The 14841-nt window shown below is 37.2% G+C and overlaps 1 non-coding gene across 1 annotated transcript; it reads right to left on the bottom strand.

Moving 5' to 3' along the window:
• Window positions 1-596: 596 nt before the first annotated feature.
• Window positions 597-703, bottom strand: LOC147367037 (U6 spliceosomal RNA). Its single transcript, XR_015132240.1, has one exon. It is a non-coding gene; the product is annotated as a U6 spliceosomal RNA (small nuclear RNA).
• Window positions 704-14841: the final 14138 nt, after the last annotated feature.

The raw sequence follows: 14841 nt of genomic DNA, 5'->3' as shown, positions 1-14841 counted from the left end.
ACGAGTAAAAAATTTGGCATTTACCAGGAAACTGAGGTGAGACAATGTTTTAATTTCTGATCTTAAGTAAAAAGCATACCTGGTGCTTTTTCTCTACAAGGCCAGTATATTTTAAAATGTTACTTTCAGAAGTTATTCTCTTACTCAGTGCCTTGAATTGACAGAATTTTTATTTACTACTTTTGAAATATACAATTGTAAAATGAAATTTCCTCTTTACTCCTCAAAGTAAGTATCTGCAAGCTTGACGTCACTTTTAGGAAAGAAATATTGGGTTAAGCGAATTAAGATGCTCACTGAACTGATGCAAAACAAGGGGAAGAGTTAGGAAAGGTAAAGCAGCAGGAAGGAAAAACTAGGCAATAAGATCCCTTTGATTTTGATGTGAATGGATTGATCCCTCGTTCTAATAGTTTAAAATTAAAGCATTAAGAGCTGAAAGACTCTTCTTGTTCTATTCTTTAGGCATCTATGCCTTCAAAAAATGTTAGAATTAAATAATAAATTTTCCAAGCAGCATATGTAAACTATCTTTGCAAATATGTCTGTACTTAGAGATTTTGTGTGTGTGTGTGTGTGTAATAAAGTTTTATTAAAAAAATATGGAACACTTCACGAATTTGCGTGTCATCCTTGCGCAGGGGCCATGCTAATCTTCTCTGTATCGTTCCAATTTTAGTATATGTGCTGCCGAAGCGAGCACTGTACTTAGAGATTTTGATCATGCAACCTGGAAGAACAGATTACTTCCAACAACACAAGAGAAGACTCTACACGTGGACATCACCAGATGGTCAATACTGAAATCAGATTGATTACATTCTTTGCAGCTAAAGATGGAGAAGCTCTATACAGTCAGCAAACACACGACAAGGAGCTGACTGTGGCTCTGATCATGAACTCCTTATTGGCAAATTCAGACTGAAATTGAAGAAAATAGGGAAAACCACTAGACCATTCAGGTATGACCTAAATCAAATCTCTTAAGTGACAAATATATTCAAAGGATTAGAACTGACAGACAGAGTGCCTGAAGAACTATGGACAGAGGTTCATGACATTGTACAGGAGGCAGTGATCAAGACCATCCACAAGAAAAAGAAATGCAAAAAGAGAAAATGGTTGTCTGAGGAGGCCTTACAAATAGCTGAGAAAAGAAGATAAGCTAAAGGCAAAGAAGAAAAGGAAAATATACCCATTTGAATGTAGAGTTCCAAATAATTGCAAGGAGAGATAAGAAAGCCTTCCTCAGTGATCAGGGCAAATAAATAGAGGAAAACAATAGAATGGGAAAGACTGGAGATCTCTTCAAGGAAATTAGAGATACCAAGGGGAAATTTCATGCAGAGATGGGCACAATAAAGGACAGAAATGATATGGATCTAACAGCAGCAGAAGATATTAAGAAGAGGCGGCAAGAATACACAGAAGAACTATTCAAAAAAGGTCTACATGACTCAGGTAACCACGATCACTCAACGTAGAGCCAGACATCCTGGAATGCGAAATCAAGTGGGCCTTAGGAAGCTTCACTACAAACAAAGCTAGTGTAGGTGATGGAATTCCAGTTGAGCTATTTCAAATACTAAAAGATGATGCTGTGAAAGTGCTGCACTCAATATGCCAGCAAATTTGGAAAACTCAGCAGTGGCCACAGGACTGGAAAAGGTCAGTTTCCATTCCAATCCCAAAGAAAGGCAATGCCAAAGAATGCTCAAACTACCGCACAATTGCACTTATCTCACACACTGGCAAAGTAATGCTCAAAATTCTCCAGACAGAATTCAAAAGTATGTGAACTGTGAAATTCCAGATGTTCAAGATGGATTTAGAGAAGGCAGAGGAACCAGAGATAAAATTGCCAACATCTGTTGGATCATCAAAGAAACATGAGAGTTCCAGAAGAACATCTACTTCTGCTTTATTGACTACTCCAAAGCCTTTGACTGTGTACATCACAACAAACTGTGGAATATTCTTAAAGAGATGGGAATACCAGACCACCTGGCCTGCCTCCTAAGAAATCTGTATGCAGGTCAGGAAGCAACAGTTAGAACTGGACATGGAATGACAGCCTGGTTCCAAATCGGGAAAGGAGTACGTCAAGGCTGTTATATTGTCACCGTGCTTAATTAACTTATATGAAGAGTACATCATGTGAAATACCAGGCTGGATGAACCACAAGCTGGAATCAAGATTTCTGGGAAAAATATCAATAACCTGAGATATGCCGATTACACCACCCTTCTGACAGAAAATGAAGAAGAACTAAAGAGCCTCTTGATGAAAGTAAAAGAGGAGAGTGAAAATTTGGCTTAAAACTCAACGTTCAGAAAACTAAGGTCATGGCTTCTGGTCCCATGACTTCACGGTAAATAGACGGGGAAACAATGGAAAGAGTAAGAGTATTTCTGGGGGCTCCAAAATCACTGCTGATGGTGACTGCAGCCATGAAATTAAAAGACACTTGCTCCTTGGAAGAAAAGTTATGACCAACCTAGACAGCATATTAAAAAGCACCGACATTACCTTGCCAACATAGGTCTGTGTAGTCAAAGCTATGGTTTTTCCAGTAGTCATGTATGGATGTGAGAGTTGGACTATAAAGACAGCTGAGCAACAAAGAACTGATGCTTTTGAACTGTGGTGTGGAGAGGACTCTTGAGAGCCCCTTGGACAGCACCGAGATCCAACCAGTCCATCCTAGAGGAAATCAGTCCTGAATATTCATTGAAAGGACTGATACTGAAGCTGAAACTCCAATACTTTGGCCACCTGATGTGAAGAACTGACTCCTTGGAAAAGACCCTGATGTTGTTAAAGACTGAAGGCAGGAGGAGAAGGGGATGACAGGGGATGAGATGGTTGTATGACATCACCGACTCGATGGACATGAGTTTGAGCAAGCTCCAGGTGTTGGTAATGGATAGGGAAACCTGGCGTACTGCAGTCCATGGGGTTGCAAAGAGTCAGACATGACTGAGTGACTGAACTGAACTCAACTGAACCTGAAAGAGTCAAAGCAACCTCTTCACATGTTTAACCAACTTCGAGAAAATTGCTTGGTTGGTAGGACACTTCATCTTAGAATATTTTAGCTGAAAACTCATTTTGACCCTGCCCAGGTAAGACCAAGTAGAAATATTTCACAAGATACATTATTTAACTAAGATTGCAATTGCCAAAAGATAAAACCTTAAATTTACTAAATTGTGCAATATGATGTTGTTTGAATAAAGTTCTGACATTGTAGGAAATTCTCTGAAAGCTCGGAGTTGCATAGTGAAAGGTTTGTAAAGGAAGAACTAAAAGCATTTTTCACTAATTCATACAGAGTCTCAAACAATGGTTTTGTTAATAACTTGATGCATCTTAAAAGCAACTGTTTGGAGACCAAACAAATAGAGAAGTATAAAATAATAATCATTGCCTAGATTTCAAAATTTTTGAATTTTATTCATTCGAGAGGATATGGTCCACCTGAAAGTTCTGTTGAAGTAAATGGAAAAAAGAAAGATATCTACACATAGAGAAACTTCAGCCATTTGGAGTTTATACATCACGGTTGGCAGCATGGATGATACTGATTTCAGAAGAAGAAATTGATAAAATGAACATTTTTTAAAATAAGATTTTAATTCAAATTGTCATCATAAGTGGATTTCATAGAACTGGCAGGTTAAAAAAAATAACATTTATTCCTTGGTTTGCACCCTCATGGTAAGGTCTTTGCTCATTTTTTAAATTTATATTTAATATGTGTTAATTTTTATGCTTTTAATTATTGCTTAAAGATAAACCATTTTAATAGTTATACCTCTGAGCAATCAAGATCTTAGTTTTACAAGCAATCTTTGTATTACAAAAAGATGAGTGAGTGACGTGCAGGTAAATACACATTTAGATTACATTAAACCCAAGTTTTATTTTTAAGGAATAAAACAGTTCTTGAACAGCTGCACATCTCTCAGTTGGCATTGAATTTTGTTATTGATTTTTCCAAGGCACATGGTCTCCCTCAGCCTTCCTCTTTCACCAGCTTGTGCTCTGGAAACATGGCTACTCAAGCTCCAGGGTGAGTGCATGAAAGTCTGAGGACCCAGGTGGCATCTAGGCGCCCCAGACAATGCACACACAAGCGGCACCTGGGTCCTTCAGTTGCCAAGCTCTCCTTTTCCTTTCCCCTATTTGAGTGACCAGAGGACTTGGCAGCCCTTGCCCTCTGTAGCCCTTTTGGATTGTTCTTTGGCAGGAAACATCTGTGGCTGGGTCTGGCTCCTGCTGGCTCTGATACTGGCTATTCTATAACCAGAGCTGTTCTAAAGTTATCAGATTGGGCCAATGCTAAGTCATCAAAGGAAAAGAAATATAAATTGATGCTTAAATTTTACTTTAAATCAGTCCCACTTGTTTTAGATATGACTTCACTAAAAGGCACGGAAGTCATCCTTCTTCAACTGTCATCTTTCCTGTTACTATTTATTATGTGTCTTCCAAACCATTCTACTATAGTCCACGCACAGTGCTAGGCACTTAGGGATATTATTCCTGATCCTCGTAGAAAACATTCAAGTTAGGCAAATGTCTTCCCATTTTGCATAAATGGCAGTAGTTGAGTTCTTATTCAAGGAGACAATGAACAGAGTTGGGTCTAAAACACAGGACTCTTTAACTTCATTAGCCCATGCTACTTCTGACTATTCATGAAGAGCCATATTGCTACGACAGCATGGCTCTGTCTACCAACTCTCAGCCAAAGAAGTACTTGGTGTTCCCAGTAGCAAAAACACTGAAAACCACTGTTAACTGGGTCCTAGAATTTTAGTACGGAGAAGGCAATGACACCCCACTCCAGTACTCTTGCCTGGAGAATCCCATGGACGGAGGAGCCTGGCGGGCTGCAGTCCATCGGGTCACTAAGAGTCGGACATGACTGAGTGATTTCACTTTCACTTTTCACTTTCATGCATTGCAGAAGGAAATGGCAACCCACTCCAGTGTTCTTGCCTTGAGCATCCCAGGGACAGGGGAGCCTGGTGTCTATGGGGTTGCACAGAGTCGGACACGACTGAAGCAACTTAGCAGCAGCAGCAGCAGCATTTTAATAAGTGTTATTCTCTCATTTCTTTACAATAGATTGGTTCTGCTGCCATACCCAGGAAAGCATACATTTTTCATTTTCCCATTTCTGTGTTATATATTCCATTTACCTCCTTCCTGTTCTTTTTTGCCACTGTTACCATACATTTTACATCTCCATATTTTGGAAGCACCACAAAATATTATCCTCTTTCAGCAAATAGCTTTTTAAAAAAATCAAAAAGAATGGTCACATACTGTAAATTAATACAAAATATGAATACCAGTTTAATATATTTATGTAATATAATTGGCATATTTGATAGTTTTATATATATATATATATATATATATATATATATATATAAAACGCTCAGGACTTTTGAGTCTTCCTAAACGGTCTAGAGTCTACTGTTTTTATCACTTTCCTTTAGTCTAGAGAAATTTTTGTTAGTATTTGTTTTTGTGAAGTCACTCAGTCGTATCCAACTCTTTGCAACCCCATGGTATGTAGCCTGCCAGGCTTCTCCATCCATGGGATTTTCCAGGCAATAATACTGGAATGGGTTGCCATTTCCTTCTCCAGGATCTTCCTGATCAAGGTGTTGAACCCAGGTCTCCTGTATTGCAGGTATTCTTTACCATTTGAGCCACCATGGAATCCCTTTGTTTTTGTGTGGGTTATGCCAATTAAAAACCAAATCTCTTAAATTTTACTCAGCTGAATATCATCATTTTGCCTTTATCTCTGATAAAAGAAATTTCTGGTTGTGGAATTTCAGGTGGATATATTTGTCTTTTAGCACTTTCAGTTCAATTCGGTTCAGTCACTCAGTCGTGTCTGACCCTTTGCGACCCCATGAATCGCAGCACGCCAGGCCTCCCTGTCCGTCACCAACTCCCGCAGTTTACCCAAACTCATGTCCATCAAGTCGGTAATGCCATCCAGCCATCTCATCCTCTGTCGTCCCCTTCTCCTCCTGCCCCCAATCCCTCCTAGCATCAGGGTCTTTTCCAATGAGTCAACTCTTCTCATGAGGTGGCCAAAGTATTGGAGTTTCAGCTTCAGTATCAGTCCTTCCAAAGAACACTCAGGACTGATCTCCTTTAGGATGGACTGGTTGGATCTCCTTGATTGCTAAACTTTTGCTTTCTGACATCCATTGTGTCTGATGAAAAATCATCCATTGTTCACATATTGTCCTGCGTATAGTGTATTACTTTTCTTAAGATTTCATGATATCCTATCTTCGTTTCTCAAAAGTATGACTATGGCATGATTAGGTGTAGTTATTTCATGTTATTTTTATTGTTACTTTTTACTTATATTTTGAAAAAAAAATTACCAAGTGGCTCATTGACTTTTTAAATCTCTACCTGCTATGTTTCCCAACATCATTCATTCTGTCTTTCTTGTTCTGTCTGCCTCATGCCACATTTCTTGGCATCATTTACCTTTACACGGTTTCCTCTCACTCACCATATATCCTGGCCTTGCATTCCTTGCCTTTTATACCTCTCAGTCATGCTCCCTGTTTGGCAGATTACACCCCCATACCATTATGTTATCTGAGCACCCTTTGATTATAAATATTAGACAGAGTTGCTAAGTCACAACTGAAGTGACTTAGCAACTCACTTCAGTTGTGTCCGACTCTGTGCGACCCCATAGACAGCAGCCCACCAGGCTCCTCCATCCATGGGATTTTCCAGGCAAGAGTACTGGAGTGGGGTGTAGACAGAGTAGTTGTCCTAATTGTGAACATTAGTGATAGATGTGGCCACATGTGTTTCTGAGAGCAAGTGGTTTTCCTCTCAGACACTTTGAAGACCCACAGATAATTGCTTTATTAACTTGGCTTTTGTTGAACATTTTTTTTTCTTTGTTTACTTAATGTCTTTTTTTTTTTTTTTTTTATCAGATAGAAGTACCCTGGAACACAGGGATGAGTAGCTCAGTCTCTTGAGAACCTTACATCCTATTTGGAAAGAAAGACCAGGAGACAAACATTACAATCTAATATTATAAACTTCCCAGGAGAGTTTAAACAAAGCATTATGATAAGGAACAACTTGCTTGTGACTGAGAATTCCATGTGGGAGTATATCATTTTACAAAGAGATGCCATTTGTGCTGTCTTGAAAAACTGAGTTGGAGTTCAACAGATGGAGAAGTGGGGGAGGATTTCAGAGGCAAAAGAAACAGAATGTTAAAAGATATAAAGACCTGAAAAATAATGTTATTTGACAAAGTTCATTTGCTGAAAGGATCCTGGCATGACTTCATGGGGCTTGAGAAGAGGCAGGAGATAGGCTAGGAAACAGGAAATAGTACAGTGGTTTGTCTGGCATGCTAAAGCAATTGTAGTTACTTCTTGTAGTAGAAAGATAATGTACACTTCCAATTATATCCATGTCTTAATTGCCTAAACCTATGAATATATCACCTAACGTGGCAAACAAGACTATTTAGATGTGGTTAATTTAAGAACCTTGAGATGGAAATATTCTGGATTAACCAGGTGACAAGGAACGCATTCTGAAGAAGGAGATGGCAACCCACTCCAGTGTTCTTGCCTGGAGAATCCCAGGGACGGGGGAGCCTGGTGGGCTGCTGTCTATGGGGTCGCACAGAGTTGGACATGACTGAAGCGACTTAGCAGCAGTAGCAGCAGCAAGGAACACATTCTCCCTTAAAACCCAATATATAACAATAAATGTGTGTTTTTTTTAAAGTAACTAAACTTGTGATAATTTACCAATGCACTCCTCTATGTAGTATGCAGCAGTTTAATGGAGGCTTTAAGTGACATCGCATTGGTCAGTGGAAATATGAGTGATAGCTTGACTTGGAATTAGAGGTAAAGAACAGCAGTGGAGAGACTCATTAGAAGGTAATTTTCATAGCCCTGTTGAGAAATGAAATGGGATAAACACAATATTGGAGGTATTGGAAGGGGGTCATGGTTCGCATCTTTCCAGAGGGAGATGTTTATGTCAGCGATGATACAATTGTCAAATAAGCACAATATTCTATGACAGTATAAAAATTACAAACACTTTTTCAAGAATACCTTGAATGCTTTAGTTTAGATCAATTAAGATGTTATAAGCATAAAAGAAAAAAATGATAGAAAAAAGAAAAACTATGTATATGTACACACATATGTATTTGATACACAACTGTAGTTAACTCTTGATGTCAGTACGTTCTTAGTCCCATATCTCCTGATTCATAGACTTCATCTTCTTCAGTATTCTTCTTGACTTAATCATAGTGTCCTGTTGGAAAAATACATTTCTCTTGTATCCTCTAATCCCCTTTTTTATTTAAAATTCTGGGCCAATGATCATTAGTTGGTGGTAAAATCAATTTTTATAATGAAATAGAACATAATAAAAATATAAAAATATTTCACATGTAGAAAATACATGTTGTTTCATGAAACTTACCATTTGATACCTATATATAAGTATGTATATATATATATATATGTGTATTAGTGCTTGATCACATGGAAAATGGTTTCTATACACTTATACACATAAAATCGCTGGAATATACTAGTGACATGTCTGTATTTCATCAGAATTTAAACATACTATACCTATAATTTAGGGTCCACCTAAGACCCTAGTCCTAGAGCCAGGAAAGAAGTAAGTATTTGAGAAAATTTTGTCAGCAGAGTGAAAATGAGTCTAGTTAACAATACGTTGATGGAAGTAAAAGAATAAATGCTAAGAAATTATAATATCATGCAGAAGAGCATTTGGTACCATTAATTTGTTGCATGCATTTTAAGAGCTGCAGATATTTTTGTTTGTTTTATTGGTGTTTTCAAAGTGAGACCTTTAATATCTGGGACCCACATAATACAAATTGAGTACAGAAGTATTTGTGCCAGGAAACAAGGAAGTGCTCCAAAGCAAATGCAACTATGTTGAATGGAATTGATGTGAAGGGGTTTCACAAGCTGATTTGCAACAATTTTAGCATCAGAAATGCAATAATTAATTATAATATACTACATATTTAAATATTTACAATCCATAATGGCATTTAAAGAGAGAGAGAGGACATATGGGGTCTGGATGAAGAGAAAAACTTCTTTAAGATGAATTACAGCTAATAAATGTAGAAGGAAATATAAAGAGCACGTCATTTTTCAATACCCAATGTAAAAAGTTGGATCAGATACGGCCCATTAACCAGTAATTAGACTGTTGGCTGAGATATTGTTGAGGAATAATATTTTTTAATTGATGTGTAATTGACAAGATATTATTTTAGTTTCAGATGTATAGCACAGTGATTTGATATTGGTATAGATTGTATACTATCTACAGTAACTGAAAAATAATGGCTATAATCCCCTGTGCTGTACAATATATTATATTCTTGTTGTTTATTTGTCTTATACATAGTAGTTTATATCTCCTAATCCCAAACTACTATCCTGCCCTTTCCTTCTTCCCTCTCTAGATACTATTTGTTTGTTTTCTTTTTTTTTTAATTAAATTTTTTGGAGTATAGTTGCTTTAAAATGTTGTGTTTGTTTCTGCTGTACAGCAAAGTGAATCAGCTATATGTAAATATATATATATCCTCTCTGTTTTGGATTTCCTTCCCATTTAACTCACCACAGAGCATTGAATAGAGTTCCCTGTGCTATATGATAGGTTTTTATTAGTTATCCATTTTATGCCATGGTAGTGTATAGTTTGTTTTCTATGTCTGTGAGTCTGTTTTTGTTTTATTATATACATTCATTTGTATTGTTTCTATATTCCACGTATAAGTGATAACATAGGGTGTTTGTCTTTCTTTGTCTAACATTTCACTAAGCAAAGTACCTTTTAGGTCCATACACATTGTTTCAAATGGCAGATTTTCATTCTTTTTTGGGCTGAGATATTCCATTTTATACACCACATTTCCTTTATTCATTCATCTGTCAATGCGTACTTTGGTTGCTCTCATATCATGGTATTGTAAATAATGCTGCTATGGACACTGGTTTGCATACATCTTTTCCAGTTAGTATTTTTGCTTTTTTTGGATATATATCCAGGACTGGAATTGCTGGATCATATGATAGCTTTCTTTATTTTTTTTGAAGAACCTATATATTGTTTTCCATCGTGGCTGTACTGATCTACATTCACACCCGCAGTGTACAAGGATTTCCTTTTATCCACATCTTCTCCAACATTTGCTATTTTTAAACTTCTTTTTTTGACCATGCAGTGCAGCATGTGGGGTCTTAGTTCCCTGACCATCAACCCACACCTCTTACAATGGAAGCATGGAGTCAACCTCTGAACCACCAGGGGAGTCCCTATTTGTAGACTTTTTGATGTTCATCATTCTGGCAGATGTGAGGTGATATCTCATGGTTGTTTTGATTTTCATTTCTCTAATATTAGTGATAGGTATTTTTCCATGTTCCCCTTAGCCATCTGTATGTCTTCTTTGGAAAAATGTCTATTCAGGTCTTTGACTCATTTTTTAAAATCAGTTTTTTTTTTTATATTGAGTAGTATGAGATATTTATATATTTTGGGTATTAACCACTTATTCAGTAGCCTGTATTTTCATTTTGTCAATGATTTTCTTTTCTGTGCAAAATATTTCAAGTCTAATTAGGACCTATTTATTTATTTATACTTTGATTTATTTTGTTTTAGGAGAAAAACCCCAAAATTTTTGCTATGATTTATATCAAAGTGTGTTATGTCTATGTTCTCTTCTAGAAGTTATGGTTTCAGGCCTTCCATTTAGATATTTAATCCACTTTGAGATTGTTTTTGTATTTATTGTGTATTAATATCCTAATTTTATTCTTTAAATGCAGCTGTCCAGCTTTCCCAACACCTCTTACTGAGAGACTTGTCTTTTTTCGCAGTATATTCTTGCCCTCTTTGTTGTAGACTAAATGACAATAGGTGCATGAGTTTATTTATGAGTGAGCTCCCTATTATTCTACTCTGTTGATCTATTTTTGTGTCTGTCTTTGTGTTAGTACCAAGCTGTTTTGGTTACTGTAACTTTGTAATATAGTGTGAAGTCAGGGATACCTCCAGCTTTGTTCTTTTTTTTATCAAGAATGCTTTAGCAATTTGAGGTGTTTAGTGATTCCATATAAATATTTGAATTATGTTTCCTAGTTCTGTGAAAAATGTCATGGGTATTTGGTAAGGATTGCATTAAATTTGTAGATTTTGAGTAGTAAGGACATTTTACCAATATTATTTCTTCCAATGCCAGAATGTCTTTCCATTTCTTTGTATATATCATTTTCAATTGAGAAATGATATATTTACCCTATGCCAAAGTATCACCCCACATCTAACAGATTAAAAATGCTTACCTGACTCTTGCAACAGAGATCTGGTGCTTAACAGCTTAACCAAATAAAAAGTCTTGTCATTACTTGTATGTAGCACTTATGAAATACATGATATGACTAGAAATTATTCTAGCCAAAAATGTTTAGTGTGAACCAAATATTGTTAGATCTAATTTTCAGTTTACAGAAAATTCAGGAGAGAGGAATGTATTGAGAGGAAACAATAAGCCAAATTCAAAGTGCAGAACATTCCACAAGAAAACTAGCTTGGATTCTTTAAAGTCAATATCACTAAAAATATTCTAGATTTAAAGAAACTGCTAAGTCACTTCAGTTGTGTCCAACTCTGTGTGACCCCATAGATGGCAGCCCACCAGGCTCCCCTGTCCCTGGGATTCTCCAGGCAAGAACACTGGAGTGGGTTGCCATTTCCTTCATGAACATAATGATTGAAGGCATTCATTATGTGAATCTTGATTTGGATTCTAGATTTAAAAACCAAAATATTTAGCACTCCTTGCCCTTTGCCATGAGGGGATACAACGAGAAGTTGGTATTTGCAACCCAGAAGAAACTTCTCACCAGAACTCAACCACGTTGCCACCCTGATCTCAGAATTCTAGCCTGTAGAAGTATGAGAAATAAAGTTCCCTTGTTTATGGGTCAAAAAAGAACAAAGTCCCAAACAAAACACTTATAAAAGGCATTTTGGAGACTATTTAGGAAGATAGAATATGGAATTGATGGTAGATAGTATGGAGTTATTGCTGATTTTCTAGGTATGAAAATAATACATGTATGTAAGAGAATACACTCAAAAGCTGATACGTTAATCTTTGGCAGTGATATTTTGTCTCTGGATCTCACTTCCAAATAGTTCAGCCTAAATAAAATAGATTAATTCTTGAATTATAGAGAAGGGTATCGGAGAAGGCAATGGCACCCCACTCCAGTACTCTTGCCTGGAAAATCCCATGGATGGAGGAGCCTGGTAGGCTGCAGTCCAAAGGGTCGCGAAGAGTCGGACACCACTGAGTGACTTCACTTTCACTTTTCACTTTCATGCATTGGAGAAGGAAATGACAACCCACTCCAGTGTTCTTGCCTGGAGAATCCCAGAGACGGGGGAGTCGGGTGGGCTGCCGTCTATGGGGTTGCACAGAGTTGGACACGACTGGAGTGATTTAGCAGTAGCAGCAGTGAAGAGTATGAGGTTTTCCTTTTTAAAGTATTTTTAAAAAAATTTTTATAGATTTGACTATTTTGTAGTTAAAAGGTATCAAGCCTAAGTTTTCACCTTAAATATATATCTTTCAACTCTGAAGTGCTTACTAAAGCTTTTTTTAAAAAATACCTTTCATGATTTATTCTGTCGATGATATTCAGCTGCCATTTTTTTTCAATTTTTATTGATATATGCTTCACATATCACAATTCCATCTTTTAAAAGTGTACAATTAGTGGTTCTTGGTGTATTTCCAAGTTTGTGTGACAATCACAACTGTAGTAAGTCTCCTGCATGCAAGTCTTCAAGTTGTGAACTTTCAAAGATGCAAACGTGATTTCACGTGTCCAGTTACTTAAGTTTGTTCATGTGTCTCCGTGCATTGTCACGTGTGCACATCCTGTATAAGTGGCTATGCCTTAGTGTACTTTGCTGTACAATACTGTGTGCTGTACAGTAGTACAGTATCTTCAAGTCAGGATGTCCAGAAGCTATCAGCAGCGGTGATACACCTGGACCTGCTAAGAAGAGATTCATACATCAGTGGATCATTTTTTCAAGAGGGTGGATAGAGTTGAATCCATCAAAGAATCAGAATCTGTGCCATCAATGACAGACGTGAGCAAAATTGCAGGTCACCTGTCATTTCCTTTGCTGACGAGCCTTCATCCCTACCATCTCCCACCTCCTTGCCCTCCTACAGTCAGTAACTCTTCTTGCCTGTATACTCGATGCCAGCCCCTGTGTGCCAGCTATTGTACTGGACTACAGTACTTTTCAAGGTACTGAAAGTTTTAAAATGTTTTCTTGATTTTTTTCATGTTTTTTTAATGCATCATTTGTGTGAGAAGTATTTTAAGCTTATTACAGTATGGTACTAGATACCTGATTGTGTTAATTGGGTATCTAGACTAACCTTGTGGGACTTATGAACAAATTGGACTTAAGAATATACTCTCAGAACAGAACTCATTTGTATGTGGGAAGTTTACCATATCTAATTCTAGAATACTAAAGAAACTCCATGTTCTTTAGCATTTACTATTTGTACCTCCACATAGAAACCTGTAATCTAATTTATGGTTCTACAGATTTTCTACTCTGGAAATTTCAAATCATTGGAATAATACATGTAGGTGGCCTCTTTTGTCTGACTTTATAAATTTGGTGTTATGCTTTCAAGGGTAATTGCATTATAATATTTCAGTACTTCATTCTTTTTTATGGCTGAATAACATGTCATTGTAGGACTTATCACATTTTATTTATCTACTCATCAGTTATTGGACATTTGAGTTGTTTACACATTTTGGCTGTTACGAATGAAGCTAGAGTCATTTTGTATAAGGTTTAATGTTTTCAGTTTTCTTGGGTATATATCTAAGAGTGGAATTGTTGGGTTATATGGTAATTATTTAACATTTTTAGATTTAAATGCCTGAAATGTGTTAGGCAAATTTTAAATAATTGTTTAACTGCTCAAACTTTTTTCCAAAAGAAATACATCATTTTACATTCCCACCAGCAATATATGAGGATTCCAATTTCTTTACTTCTTCACCAAAACTTGTTATGGTTCATCAGATGGTGACTGCAGCCATGAAATTAAAAGACGCTTACTCCTTGGAAGGAAAGTTATGACCAACCTAGATAGCATATTCAAAAGCAGAGACATTCGTCTAGTCAGGGCTATGGTTTTTCCAGTGGTCATGTATGGATGTGAGAGTTGGACTGTGAAGAAGGCTGAGCGCCGAAGAATTGATGCTTTTGAACTGTGGTGTTGGAGAAGACTCTTGAGAGTCCCTTGGACTGCAAGGAGATCCAAGCAGTCCATTCTGAAGGAGATCAGCCCTGGAATTTCTTTGGAAGGAATGATGCTAAAGCTGAAACTCCAGTACTTTGGCCACCTCATGCGAAGAGTTGACTCATTGGAAAAGACTCTGATGCTGGGAGGGGTTGGGGGCAAGAGGAGAAGGGGACAACAGAGGATGAGATGGCTGGATGGCATCACCTATCACTGACTCGATGGACGTGAGTCTGGGTGAACTCCGGGAGTTGGTGATGGACAGGGAGGCCTGGCATGCTGTGATTCATGGGGTCGCAAAGAGTCAGACACAACTGAGCGACTGATCTGATCTGATCTGATCTGATTATGTGATTTTGTTTTCTGAAAATAGTGCTAGTGC

Source organism: Bos grunniens, chromosome 8 (assembly GCF_055505025.1).
Source record: "Bos grunniens cultivar Pamir isolate PY7600 chromosome 8, Bosgru_T2T1.0, whole genome shotgun sequence".
Lineage (NCBI taxonomy): Eukaryota > Metazoa > Chordata > Mammalia > Artiodactyla > Bovidae > Bos > Bos grunniens.
Note: the sequence above shows the minus strand (reverse complement) of the source record. Positions and strands in the feature narration are given on the sequence as shown.